Below are 12885 nucleotides of genomic sequence, written 5' to 3'. Positions count from 1 at the left end.
TCAAGCAGAAGTGAGTTTACTTTAACTGCAGAAAAAGATGAATTGTAATTTGGCATTAGCTAGGAATATATAATAAACATTGGAATGCATTACTGAGAGAGGTTGTGACATCTGACAGACATCTTGGATCATGGCCTAAGAGGTCACCTGCCCTTATTACTAACAATAAACAATTAATAATACAGATGAGCTATTAATACTAATAATTGTGGTATTTGTTAAGCACTTACTATGTGCCAAACACCGTACTAAGTACAGGGATAGATAACAAGATAACAAGGTCCCACGTGGGATTCACATCAAAGTGGGAGGGAGAACAGACATTGAATTCCCATTTTATTGGTAAAGGAACTGAAGCACAGAGAAGTTAAATGGCTTGCCCCAGGTCGCACAGAAGATGAGATTAGAACCCACATCTTTTGACTCCCAGGCCCAGGATCATTCCACTAGATGACATGCTTCGATAATTTATCCTCCTGAATCTGAAGATCCAGGTTGCCACAGATGTGTTTGGGCGCCTGAGGGAATGTGTTCTAAGTCTCTAAATGACATCTCACAATATGTCGACTAAGCGTTCAAAAATCTTCAAGTGGGACTTCTGCCCACTTGCCCGTTGGTCATCATTATTGCGTATTTCTTCTTTCTGCAATTTGACCCTTTTTCTTGATGACAATGTCTATTATTCTACCAAGTACCAGAGCATCATGAGAACTTTCTCATGATTCTTGGCACAGATAGGCTGACTCTTATCCTAAGTCTCTCGAATTCCACTGGCTCGAATTTGTCACTGATGCTCCCTTCTGGCTTCTATGCAGAATTCTCAGGATTCCGCCGTTCTGAAGAAATCAGGACCATGCTTTTGAGTGACCAGATATTGGGGATTTCCTTCATCTTACAGTCAGCTACTGGGGTTCTGGGGAACTCAGTGATGTTCTTAATGTATGCCTGCATCTTCATTGCTCATTCCCAGCAGAAGAAACCCACAGACCTTATTCTCAGCCACCTGACTGTGAACAATCCTGTTCCCCTTCTCACACGGGGCATTCCGGAGATGACGGTGTCCTTTGGGATGAAGAATAGCCTAAGTGACATTGAGTGCAAAATGGTAGTGTATATGAGGAGAGTGGCCTTGGGCCTGTCTATCTGCACCACCAGTTTCCTGAGTGTGTTCCAGGATGTCACCATCAGTCCCAGCACCTTCTGGTGGTCCCAGTTCAAATCCAGAGGCCCCAAACACATCCTTCCCTCCTTCCTCTTCTTCTGGAACCTTAATCTGTTGATCTACATCAATTTAGTAACTTCCACCCAAGCCACCAAAAGTTTCACCTCCACGGATAACATTTATATTTCAAAATACTGTTCTACCATCCCCAAGAGAAACAAATTTAGCATCATGGCCACTTTGCCATCACGATTCACAATCTCTTCTTCGTGTGATTCGTGAGTGGGGCCAGCGGCTACATGGTGATCATGTAACCCTCATACTACAGATAAGTTCAGCCCATCCACAGTACCAGCTGCTCCCCAAATTCCTCTGCCAAGACTCAAGTCATTGACACCATCCTACTCCTCATCTGCTGTTTTGTCTGCATTTAATGTATCGACAGCTGAATCAGCTTTTATATAAGTTTCTTGATGGATTATGGTAGTGGGCTGCAGAACACCACTGCCTGTTTGTCGGCATGCTACTCCTCCATCTGCCCCTTGGTGCAGATCAGCAGGGATCCCCAAGCCTCGGTGTTTTCTTGACATGAGGGGAAGTCCCTCTTTTTTCCTGAATTCCTTGGATGAATGTGTCATCCCCTAACCCTCCTCTCTCTTGGGTTTCCCTGTGAAGCAGCGTGACCTGGTGGATAGAGAATGGGTCTGAGAGTCAGAGGACCGGATTTTCATCCTGGTGCTGCCACCTGTCTGCCGTGTGACCTTGGGCAATTTGGTCCTCAGTTACCTTATCCGTAAAATAGGGACAGGGACTGTGCCCAACCCGATTTGCTTATTCATTCGTTCATTCAATCCCATTTATTGAGTGCTTACTGTGTGCAGAACACTGTCCAAAGCACTTGGGAAGTACAATTCAGCAACAAATAGAGACAATCGCTGCCCACAATGGGCTCAGGGTCTAGAAGCAGCGTGGCTCAGTGGAAAGAGCATGGGCTTGGGAGTCAGAGGTAGTGGGTTCAATTACTGGCTCCCCCACTTGTCTGCTGTGTGACCTTGGACAAGTCACTTAACTTCTCTGTGCCTCAGTTACCTCATCTGTAAAATGGGGATTAAGACTGTGAGCCCCATGTGGGACAACCTGATTACCTTGTATCGGCCCAGGTGCTTGTCACATAGTAAGCACTTAACAAATACCACAATTATTATTATTAGAAGGGTGGGGGTGGGGTGGGGGTGGTCTAACCCAGCACTTAGTACAGTACTAGGCACATAGTAAATGCTTAACAAATACCACAGTTATCATTATTATTTGGTTGATTTGGGTTGCCTGCAGGTTGATTTTGGTGCAATTTTTGTTTCCCTCAGGAAGGTGGCATTGATTGTGGTTATTGATAAATGCTTAGTGCTCTAAACCCAATAAGCACTCAGTAAATTCCAGTGATTGATTACTATGGGTCAGGTTCTGCGCTAAACCCTGGGATAGATGCAATCAAATCAGACCCAATCCCTGTCTCACATGGGAGTCACAGTCTAAGGGGGATGAAAAGGTATTTACTCCCCCATTTCACCTATGAGGAAACTGAGGCACAGGGAAGTCAAGTGACTTGCCCAAGGTCACCCTGCAGGCAAATAGTGGAGCAGGGATGAAAACCTAAGTCTATTCACTCCCAGTTCTGTGCTTTTTCCACTAGACTACCCTACTTTAAGACATGGATCTAGAATCAACAAAATGTCCAGTAAAAGGTTCTCCAGCCTGCAAAATCTGTGTAGATTCCAAACACCTACAAGGCATCAATTCAGTGCCTGACACATAGTAAACACTTAATAAATACCATATATAAATATAATCTTATATTATTATTTACAGGAACAGGAACACCATTAAAACTAGCAGAGGCTCACTGAATCACAGGATGCTCAGTTCTTCTCTTATAATAGTCTTTTTCTGTCTCCTCTTTTAAACTTTTCTGCATCATATGCTAGCAGGATATTTCCTCTTTTTTCATGCTATACTGGATTAGACCAAATGAAAACATGACCAGTATTCTAATCTCCAGAAGTGGGAGAATATTAGAGAAACAGTATGCTGGCTAGTATTTTTGCCACCCATCCTCATGGTTATGGAGATGCAGTCAGTTCTCTTACAACAAACAGGATTCATTCTTACAGAATTCCAATAAACTCACAATGTAAAAGCAACGTGACCTAGTGGGTAGTGCACGGGTCTGAAAGTCAGAAGGACCTGGATTCTAATCCTAGCTCCTCCACATGTCTGCTGTGTGACCCTGAGCAAGTCACTTAACTTTTCTGTGCCTCAGTTACCTCATCTGTAAAATGAAGATTGAGACTATGAGGCCCAAGTGAGACAGGGAACGTGTCCAAACCAATTTGCTTATATCCACCCCGCACTTAGTGGAGTGCCTGGCACATAGTAATCTCTTAACAAATACCATTTTTTAAAACATGTGGTACCAGAAACCTGATGCTGTGACTCTTTATTCCAAAATCACCTCATGTTACATACAGGCAGGAAATCACTGTCAGAAGAATGCTTCTTAATTCATATTCTACACAAACTGTATAGGGAAAACCCAAGTTCTGGCCAAACTGAGGAATAATAATAATAATGGTATTTATTAAGCACTTACTATGTTCCAGGCACTGTAGATGAATGCAACAAATCTGGCTGGACACAGTCCTTGTACCACATGGGGCTCACCTAACATTTTCAATATTTCCTATTATGCATTCCATTTTCCATTCATCTATCTTAAACCCTTCTTGAGCACTCTAAGATATCCAGCTTTTTACATTCTAGCTCCCCTTTCCTGATCTTCAGTAGTAGTAGGAATAGTATTTATTTAGCACTTATGTGGCAGGTCCAGTACTAAGTGTTAGGAAATCATTCACAGGTGGGAATTAGACCTGATCCCTATCCCTCTATTTATTCATCTAAAAGTAAAATTCAAAGGTGGAGATGGGACTGGTGACAGACACATAAGGAGAGATGAAATGATATAAATTTACCATAAATAAATTCACCATAGCCCAGGGGGAAGGAGAAATATAACAGCAACTTTATTAACTTGGAGAACACTCTAGCTTGGAGTTCTCACAGTGGCCAGTATATTGGTTTTGGTCTTCAATTACTGAATCATATTTACTGAGTGCTTACTATGTATAGAGCACTGTATTAAGCACTGGGATAGATACAAGATATTCACAAACCACGATCTTCATCTTCATTTCTGAGAAGGGAGTTTCTGGAAAGATTTCCCCTCCATGTAAGTCCCCTCTGGTGTCAGGACCTGGGATGCAGTCTGATTTCCCAGTCCACCTCGGGTCTCTCCACAGTTCCCAGGAACCATCGATCTATCTGTCCCTTAATCAAATAATTAGCCCTCCTGCTCTGCCTGCTGGCCCTCACCCTCCACACCCACAACCTAGAAAGCAGTCGCTGGCCAGTCTGCTGGCCAGAATTGAGGCAGTGGGGGGACAGTGCTCTCTCAGTGAACGTTCATTCAATAGTATTAGATGAGCGCTTACTATGTGCAGAGCACTGTACTAAGCGTTTGGAATGTACAATTCGGCAACAGATAGATACCCAGATCTGGGCCAACCATGATAAGCCTATTCTGCCTGCTCATATGGGCTTACTGTCTAATCAAATGAATGATGCATTTATTAAGCACTGCTATGTACAAAGCACTGTTCTAAGCGCTGGGGAGGACACAAGGTGATCAGGTTGTCCCACATGGGGCTCACAATCTTAATCCCCATTTTACAGATGAGGTAACTGACGCACAGAGAAATTAAGTGACTTGCCCAAAGTAACACAGCTGACAAGCAGCTGAGGCCGGGATTTGAAACCCATGACCTCTGACTCCCAAGCCCATGCTCTTTCCACTGAGCCATGCTGCTTCTCTAGAACGGGGCCACTGACGTTGAGTGCAGACGTGCTGTGTTACTTCCCAAACTCCATGATTGACCTTCCCATTGTGGTTGATGGTCAGCTTCACCAACACAAGCAGGGTGAGTTCGTTCTGCAGCAAGAGGACAATAAATTCCTTGTGGGGTGGGGTGGAGGCTGGCAGGGCCCACCTCGAAGGAATTCATTATGGGGATGCTTGCGGTCTTCCCGATCGCCACCTTTAGGGTGACAGAGGCCTCCACATTGACGAAGAACTTTGTCCCCATTGAGCGGACCACGGAGCCCCCTAAAGAAGAAGCTGTGGGTGGTGGTGACCTCATACTCTTGCTGATGGTCGTGGTGAAGGTCTGGCCCATGGCAGCGAGGTTTCTGGGCCCCGATTTCATTGATCACTAGGCTCCTCTCCTTCTCCACTTTCTTCTGCTCCCACAGCATCTCGGTGGTCACAACCAGGTGGCCGGGGGTGGAGGGGTCAGGCCTGCCCAGCTTCTGTTCTTGAAGGATCCATCCTGTAGTCTGAATACAAGTTTCTTGCCAGACCATGAACCCTCTCACCCTCCACTAGGGTACAGGAGCCAGATGCTTCTCTGCATGATGTGGGAAGACACCTTCCTCTTCTGCCCACTGTGGGGAGACCAGTGTGTCCTTGTGTATTTTGGGGAGACGAAGGAGGAAGTTGAAGTCTTCATAGAGAGCAGGTTCGGGCTCCTCCAGGTCAACCATCACCAGCTGCGGGTATGAGATCTCATTCTTCATGTCAGCATGTGGGTACTCCCTTTCCTCGAAGGCCAGGATGATGCCCTGGAAGCGGGAATCACTGAAAGCCAGTCATGGCTGCCCAACCACCTTCAGGGAAGGGATGACGCTGTTGAAGTACAATTATATAGTTCCCAAAATGTCTGCAGTGAACTTTTCGCCAAGACCCTCAAAGTTGGGCTTGTCATAGTCGATGATCTTGTTCATCCTGGGTCCTGGATGTTCTGCTTCCTCTTTATGCTGGAAGGTTCAGGGGTCTGGGATGAGCTGGAAGTTTCCACGGTTGGGAGAGAGGGAAAGGAGAGGGTGTCAGAGGCCTTGAGGGGGTGTTTGGTTTATGGTTGCTTGGGTTTATGGACATAGTGCTTTCGAAGCAAAAAAAAAAATCTGACTTCAAAGCATTTGTGTTGGAGTACCAATTTATGATAAAGCCCCCATCTCAGTACAGGTAGGAGTGCGAGAGGTCCTACATCTTGATGGGGATTGATGGATGGTTGATAGGTGAATGGATGGGTGGATGGCTGGATAATGGATGAATGCATGGATGAACTAGGTGGATATATTATACAGATAGATGGATAGAGAAGAAGAGAGATATACAGATGGGTAAGAAAGTGGATAGCAAAATAGCTAGATTGACAGTTGGACAGGTGGACGGATGTATTTATCTTTTGGAAGGCCTTATGGCCTAGTGAAAAAAATCCAAGGTGGGTAAACGGAAGGCAGGGGTCAGAGTGTCAGCTCTTCCACCGTCCTGCTGAGTGACCTTGGACCAAGTCACAACCTCCCTGACCTCAGTTTCCTCATCTGTAAAATGGGGATGATGACCACAGCTCCCCCTACCTTTTAGGTGGCTAGCCCTTGTCCGGGCCAAGGACTGGTGTTTAATGTGATTGTCTTCTACCTCCTTCCTAGGTTTACTATAATGCTTGGAACAGAGCAAGCACTTGATAGATACCTTAACTAATGGATGGATAGATATATAATAGAGTTTTTAAAAAGAATTAAGGGAAGGATGAGGAGAGCATCAAAGTGCCTTCAAGATTGAAAGTCTGGAGCTATGGAAAAAATTGCTTCAAGTGTTAAAACAGCCAAACGTGGGTCCCCCAGGCAATTTGGCAATCCTGTTAGGGGCAGACTTGGGCTGGCTGGTCCAAGGGACTGACCAGGATGTAACTACCTAAGATTTTAAAAAACAAAGACAGAGAGTGAAACAGAAATTGAGAGAAACTGGCACAGAGACAGAGACTCAAAAAGAGATTAGCAACATTAGAGGGAAAGTCAGGACTCAAAAGGACAGAGGTAAGGGATGTTGGATGATCCATGCTGCATCACTGGAGGAAGAAACAGGGAGGGAGAAGCTGCTGGCTAGTCCATCCTTAACCTCCCAGACTGTTAGTTTGTTGTGAGCAGGGGACATGTCTGCCAACTCTGTTTTGCTGTACTCTCCCAAGTACTTAGTACAATGCACCACACACAGAAAGTATTCAATAAATATAATTGATTGATTAATTTAGTGATTGATTATGATTACTGTTTATGATTCCCCCCAGCTCCCAAGATGTTCCTCAGAGTGAAATTCTTGCCCTGGACTAGCTGTCACTCAGAGGTCTTTACATTTTATCGGTTTTGCCCCAGCCCCTCTCAAGAGATAATAATAATAAGGAGAAGAATGGCACTTGCTAAGTGCTTACTATGTGCCAAGCATGTTCCAAAGCAACTGGGGGTAGATACAGGTTAATCAGGTCGTACACAGCCCCTGTTCCACATAGGGATCACACTTTCAATCCCCATTTTACAGTTGAGGTAACTGAGGCACAAGGAAGTGAAATGATTTGCCCAAGTTCACATAGCAGATAAATGGTGGAGCCAGGATTAGAACTGAGGTCCTTCTAACTCCCAGGCCCAGGCTTCATCTACTAAGCCACGTTGCCTAAGCCCATTGCCTTGTAGAAAGAGAATCAGAGACACAAAAGGTTATCTTCATTATATGGGTAGGGAAATGAGGGAGGGAATAAATGAGCAAGCAGGACTGCAACTTGCTTCTGTAAAGTCAACAATACCCCAGTGCCACCCTTCCACAAGCCACCTCACTTGCTCCTTTTGCTGCCGGCCTTCTTTGCCGACAACTGTTTGGAGTGCTGGGAAATTACTTTGTCTCTGCTCAAGGTGGGTGAGGGTGGTGCTCCTCTCCAAGGTTTTGATGGGGCATCTGGGCTCTTGGATCATGCAGAGGTGGCTTTTATGGGTCTGGAGATGGGATGTGTCGGGGTTCTTGATCTAGTTAGGACAAATTCATCCTTTCTCATCTCATAACTCTCACTCGATCACTGGAGCTGAGAGGGATGGATGGCTGGTTAGTTATGGATGGATGGATGGATGGATGGATGGATGGATGGATGGATGGATGGATGGATGGATGGATGGATGGAGGGAGGGATGCAGGGATGGATGGAGGGATGGAGGGATGGAGGGATGGAGGGATGGATGGGAGGATGAATGGATAGATGGAATGATGGATGGATGAGTGGGATGGATGGATAATCAATCAGAGTTATTTATTGAGGTCTGACCATGCACAGAGCACTGTGCTAACATCTTGGAACAGTAAATTGTAACAGAGTTGGTAGACAAATTCCCTATCCACAATGAGTTTATAGTCTAGAAAGGTATGTGCCTTTTGTGTCTTTTGCTCTACCCATGTCCTTAGATTGTTTCTTCTGCCCTTTGGACTGTAAGCTCCTCGGAGGCAGGGAACATATCTACCAACTCTGTTGTATTGTATGCTCCCAAGTGCTTAATACAGCGCTTTACACATCATAACCGCTCAGAAAATACCGCTGATTGACTGAATGAATTTTAACCTGCTTTCCTTGCTGATTGTATCCCATTCTTAAGAGTCATGTGGGTCCATCCTCCCCCAGGTAGGTTGAGACTCAACAAACTTCCGAATCTTGGTAGAGAGTAGATCGGAACCTGAGAAGTGAGGATGCTGACCCACAGATCTCCCTTTATACTCATCTCCAGAGACCTTCAGCCTTTCCTGGGCTAGAAAGCCTCGGCCCCAAGATGGAAGGGCGGGAAATAGTCCAGGAAGGAGAGGAACTGAGAGAGTTTATTGGAATCATATATCCCGACTGGGACTATTGTGTCAGCCTTCTCTCTGATGTCCCTTCCTCCTGTCTCTCCCAGTCTATTCTTCATTCTGCTGCCCGGATCATCTTCCTACAGAAACGCTCTGGGCATGTCACTCATATTTACTGACTGCTTACTTTGTGCAGAGCACTGTAACCAAGTGCTTGGAAGAGTACTATACAATTGAGTTATCCGTGATTTCTCCTTCTTTTTCAAGTACGATATCAAGTCTACTGCTAACTTTGTTCCTTTTTCTTCCACAAAATTTCCAGGATCCACACTTTTCTCTACTTCCAAATGGTCATCCTGCTTTTACAAGCACTTATGTTATCCCTGACTGGACTATTACTTCAGCCTCTTGGTTGATTTCTTTGCCTCTGCTCTCTGCCATCTTCAGTGCACATTTCATTCTACTTCCTGGATCATTTTTCTGAATCATTATTCTGCACACATCCTCCCTATCCTCAAAAATCTTGTAAGATTACCCATTCTCTTCCACATCAAAAAGAAACTCCTGACCATTGGCTTTAAGGTACTCAATCAGCTTTCTACTTCTTACTTACCCACTCTCTCCTCCCACTTCCACCCTAGCTCACACTCTTTCTTCCCCTTCAAACCCTTTCAATGATCCAAACTGAATGGTACTGTCTCCTGTCAGTCATTTAGCCATGGCATTTTCAGAACTTACTTCTTAACGCTAAAATGAAGAAGGTGCAAAGGTGGATCAACATTTCTGTTGCCACCACTGGAGACAGAGCCCAGGGCCAGTCTAAGTGTGAATCTGCCTCAAAACAACATTGCTCATGCTCTTATTTTCTAATGCTTACCCACATTCTTCCTCCTAGTTCCACCACCACCACGAGCACCCATTTTCCATCTCCAAGCCAATTGACAGGAGCGGTCCTTGCAAAACTGATCAATCGTCATTGGAAATAGAAACATTCATTCATTTCATTTTTTCTAATCCGGATTACAGATTGGTGAGAGATAGAGGCGGATATCAAATTTTATAAACTCCCTTTTTTGTTCAGTGTACACAGCACAGTGATGGCTCATGGGCAGACAATTCTCTCATTTAAAGAGACCTGGAAGCATAGGCAAGGAAAAGCAATTCACGATCAGTAAAATTTTCAGTGGAGATGATTAATTCTGCCAGATTGTTAGTGAGAATTTCCCTGCTTGGGGGACAATGTTCATGAGATGTTTCTTACTTTGGACAAATTGTAGAAATGGGAATGGGCTGGCATCGGTGATTTTGAATTTCACCATGTTCACTTTGTAGGGCCTGGTATGGCCACTGGATATTGGGGGCGGTGGCGGGGGAGGGGGTGTATGACCATTTTGGAAACGCCGGGTGAGTGTGGCAATGAAAGGGACGTTAAGAGAGATTCTTCTCAGTGTCATGATTATTTCACACCTGGAGGTAGGAGGCACTTGTATTTCTATAGTGTTGCTGAATCTTTTTACTTCAACTTTCTCACCCTTAGACCACGTAAAAAAAAAATATTATTTTGAAACAGTCATCTCTAATGATGCTATTAATGGATTGCCAGCTTTCATTAGTGATGGTGGATCCTATTTTAGAGGATTCACTCATATCCCAACTTCTCTCAGTTGTCCTCAGTTTCTTTACGGTAACAATTTTCTTTATGGGTTGACAATTGCAGTTGTACACTGTGAAGCTGTGGTCAATAAATGGTGGCTCTTCCTCCAGAACCACCTGATTTTCCTAAATACTGAACCTTAGAGAGTCTGTTCTTGAAATTTAATCGTCAGAACGTTGAAACCTCCATACTTGTATTCTTTACCATTTTAGGGAAGCTAAAAAGCTCTAGAGGTATGGACTACTTTCCTTAAGCCATATTTATTACTGCCCCACACATACATTACCTTGTGGGGAGATTGGTACCCAAAATAGAGGAATTGATTCATAATAGGCACTTTAGAAATGCCACAATTGTTATTCATATAAATTTATAAGTTATGGGTTTAGACATAGTACTGTGAGGCTGAGGGAGGGATGAATGAGGGAAGGATGAGGGAGGGTACAAATATGAGAGTGAAAGTTGCAAACAGATACTCCAAGAGGCTTGTGGGCCCAAGGCTTTGGGAAATAGTTGCTTTTACCACCTACTTGTATTCTACCCTTAGATGGCTCTTCCATTCCCCTGGGCTCTTGCATCACTTCTCTGTACCTCAGTTTCCTCACCTGCAAAATAGACATTCAATATCTGTTCCCCCTCCTCCTTAGACTGTGAGCCCCATGTTTAACCTGATTATCTTAGAGAGGCAGTGTAGCTTAGTGTAAAGCGCATGATGTGCCTAGGAGTCTGAGGAGCTAGGTTCTAATCTTGTCTGCTATGTGACCTCGGGCATGTCACTTAACTTCTCTGCTCCTCAGTTTCCTCTTCTGTAAAATGGGGACTAAATCCTATTCTCTCCTACCTAGACTGTGAGCCCCACGTGTTACAGAGACTGTGCCCAAACTGAAAATCTGGAATCCGTGTTTGGCCCTTAGGAGGCACTTAACAAATGCCATAATTAATGATCAATATCTGTATTCTTGATGTTTCAGGAACATGGATTAGATTGCATTGCTTCTCCAGTGATTTGTTCCCAGTCTAACCTCACTTTGAACCTGGAGACTTGTTTCCAGTCTCCAGGTGATATTCAGAGACAGGAAGTACTCCCAAAGGTGAAGGCACCCTTAGGAACATCACAGTACTCCCAAAGATTGTATGGCAGGAGGGGCTTATCCCGACTGGAGAGCCTTAAAGAAGGCAACCAAGAAGTCTCCCCGGGGTGTCAGTGGGCAGAATTGGCCAGGTCTCTCTAAGTCCCTGTCCCTCATGGATCTCCCAATCTAAGTAGGAGAGAGAACAGGTGTTGAATTCCCATTTTACAGTTGAGGAAACTGAGGCATAGCGAAGTTAAATGACTTTCCCAGGGTCATCCGGCAGGAAAGTCGCTCAACTTCTCTGTAGCTCAGTTCCCTTATCTGCAAAATGGGTTCAAAACCTGTTCTTCTTCCTTCCTAGACTGTGGCACCTGATGATCTTCTATCTACCTCCGTGCTTGGCACAGAGTAAGTGGTTAAAATTTTTCACAATTATTAAAGTGGATGCTTTGCTTTTGCACCCAATTTACAGATGACTAGGTTTTTTGTACCCTTGTTCCATGGAAGAATGACAATGATTTTGTAGTCTGTGACTTTCCCCCTTTCATTTGCCCCCCGGGGATGACTCCCCATTCTTAGGAGCCAAGTCTCTAGGGATACTAGTGAAGTCCTCTAAAGTTGGATCCTTCAGTGCTGGTTCTTTGAGAGAGATAGAGGGAGCTCAGATTCTACATCTGCTTGGTTTTCACAGAAGAAAGACTTTCCTATTGTTCAGTAGGCAATGGACAGATAGGTTCCCCATAGTAACATGCCACTCACAACTCTTTCTCTCAGATGTCCCAACCTGGAACAGGAACTTGGTGGTTTTTCCAGGAAAGCATTTCCCAGCCAAGACTTCTCTGGGTTTCAGTTTCTTCCTCTGTAAATGAAGATTAAATCCTACTCTCTCCTACCTAGACTGTGAGCCTCTTGCGGGTCAGGGACTGTGCCCAACCTGATAATCCTCTATCCACCCCAGTGCTTAGGTAATGTTTGGCACATAGAAAGTGCTTAACAGATATGCTGATAATTATAGTATTAGTAACTAAGTAGTCCAAGAGAAGAAAGTGAAAAGAAGTGTGGTCTAAGGGATAGAACAGGGCCTGGGAGTCAGAAGGACCTGGCTTCCAGCCCCTGCTCTGCCACTTGTCTGCTCTGTGACCTTGGGAAAGTAACTTCACTTCTCTGTGATCAGTTATCTCATCTGTAAAATGGGATTTAAGGCTGAGATCCCCACATGGGACCG

The 12885-nt window shown here is 44.6% G+C and overlaps 1 pseudogene; it reads left to right on the top strand.

Annotated features, from left to right (window-relative positions):
- Positions 1-850: 850 nt before the first annotated feature.
- On the top strand, positions 851-1807 carry LOC114811123 (annotated as a pseudogene).
- Positions 1808-12885: the final 11078 nt, after the last annotated feature.

Source organism: Ornithorhynchus anatinus, chromosome 4, assembly GCF_004115215.2.
Source record: "Ornithorhynchus anatinus isolate Pmale09 chromosome 4, mOrnAna1.pri.v4, whole genome shotgun sequence".
Lineage (NCBI taxonomy): Eukaryota > Metazoa > Chordata > Mammalia > Monotremata > Ornithorhynchidae > Ornithorhynchus > Ornithorhynchus anatinus.
Note: the sequence above shows the minus strand (reverse complement) of the source record. Positions and strands in the feature narration are given on the sequence as shown.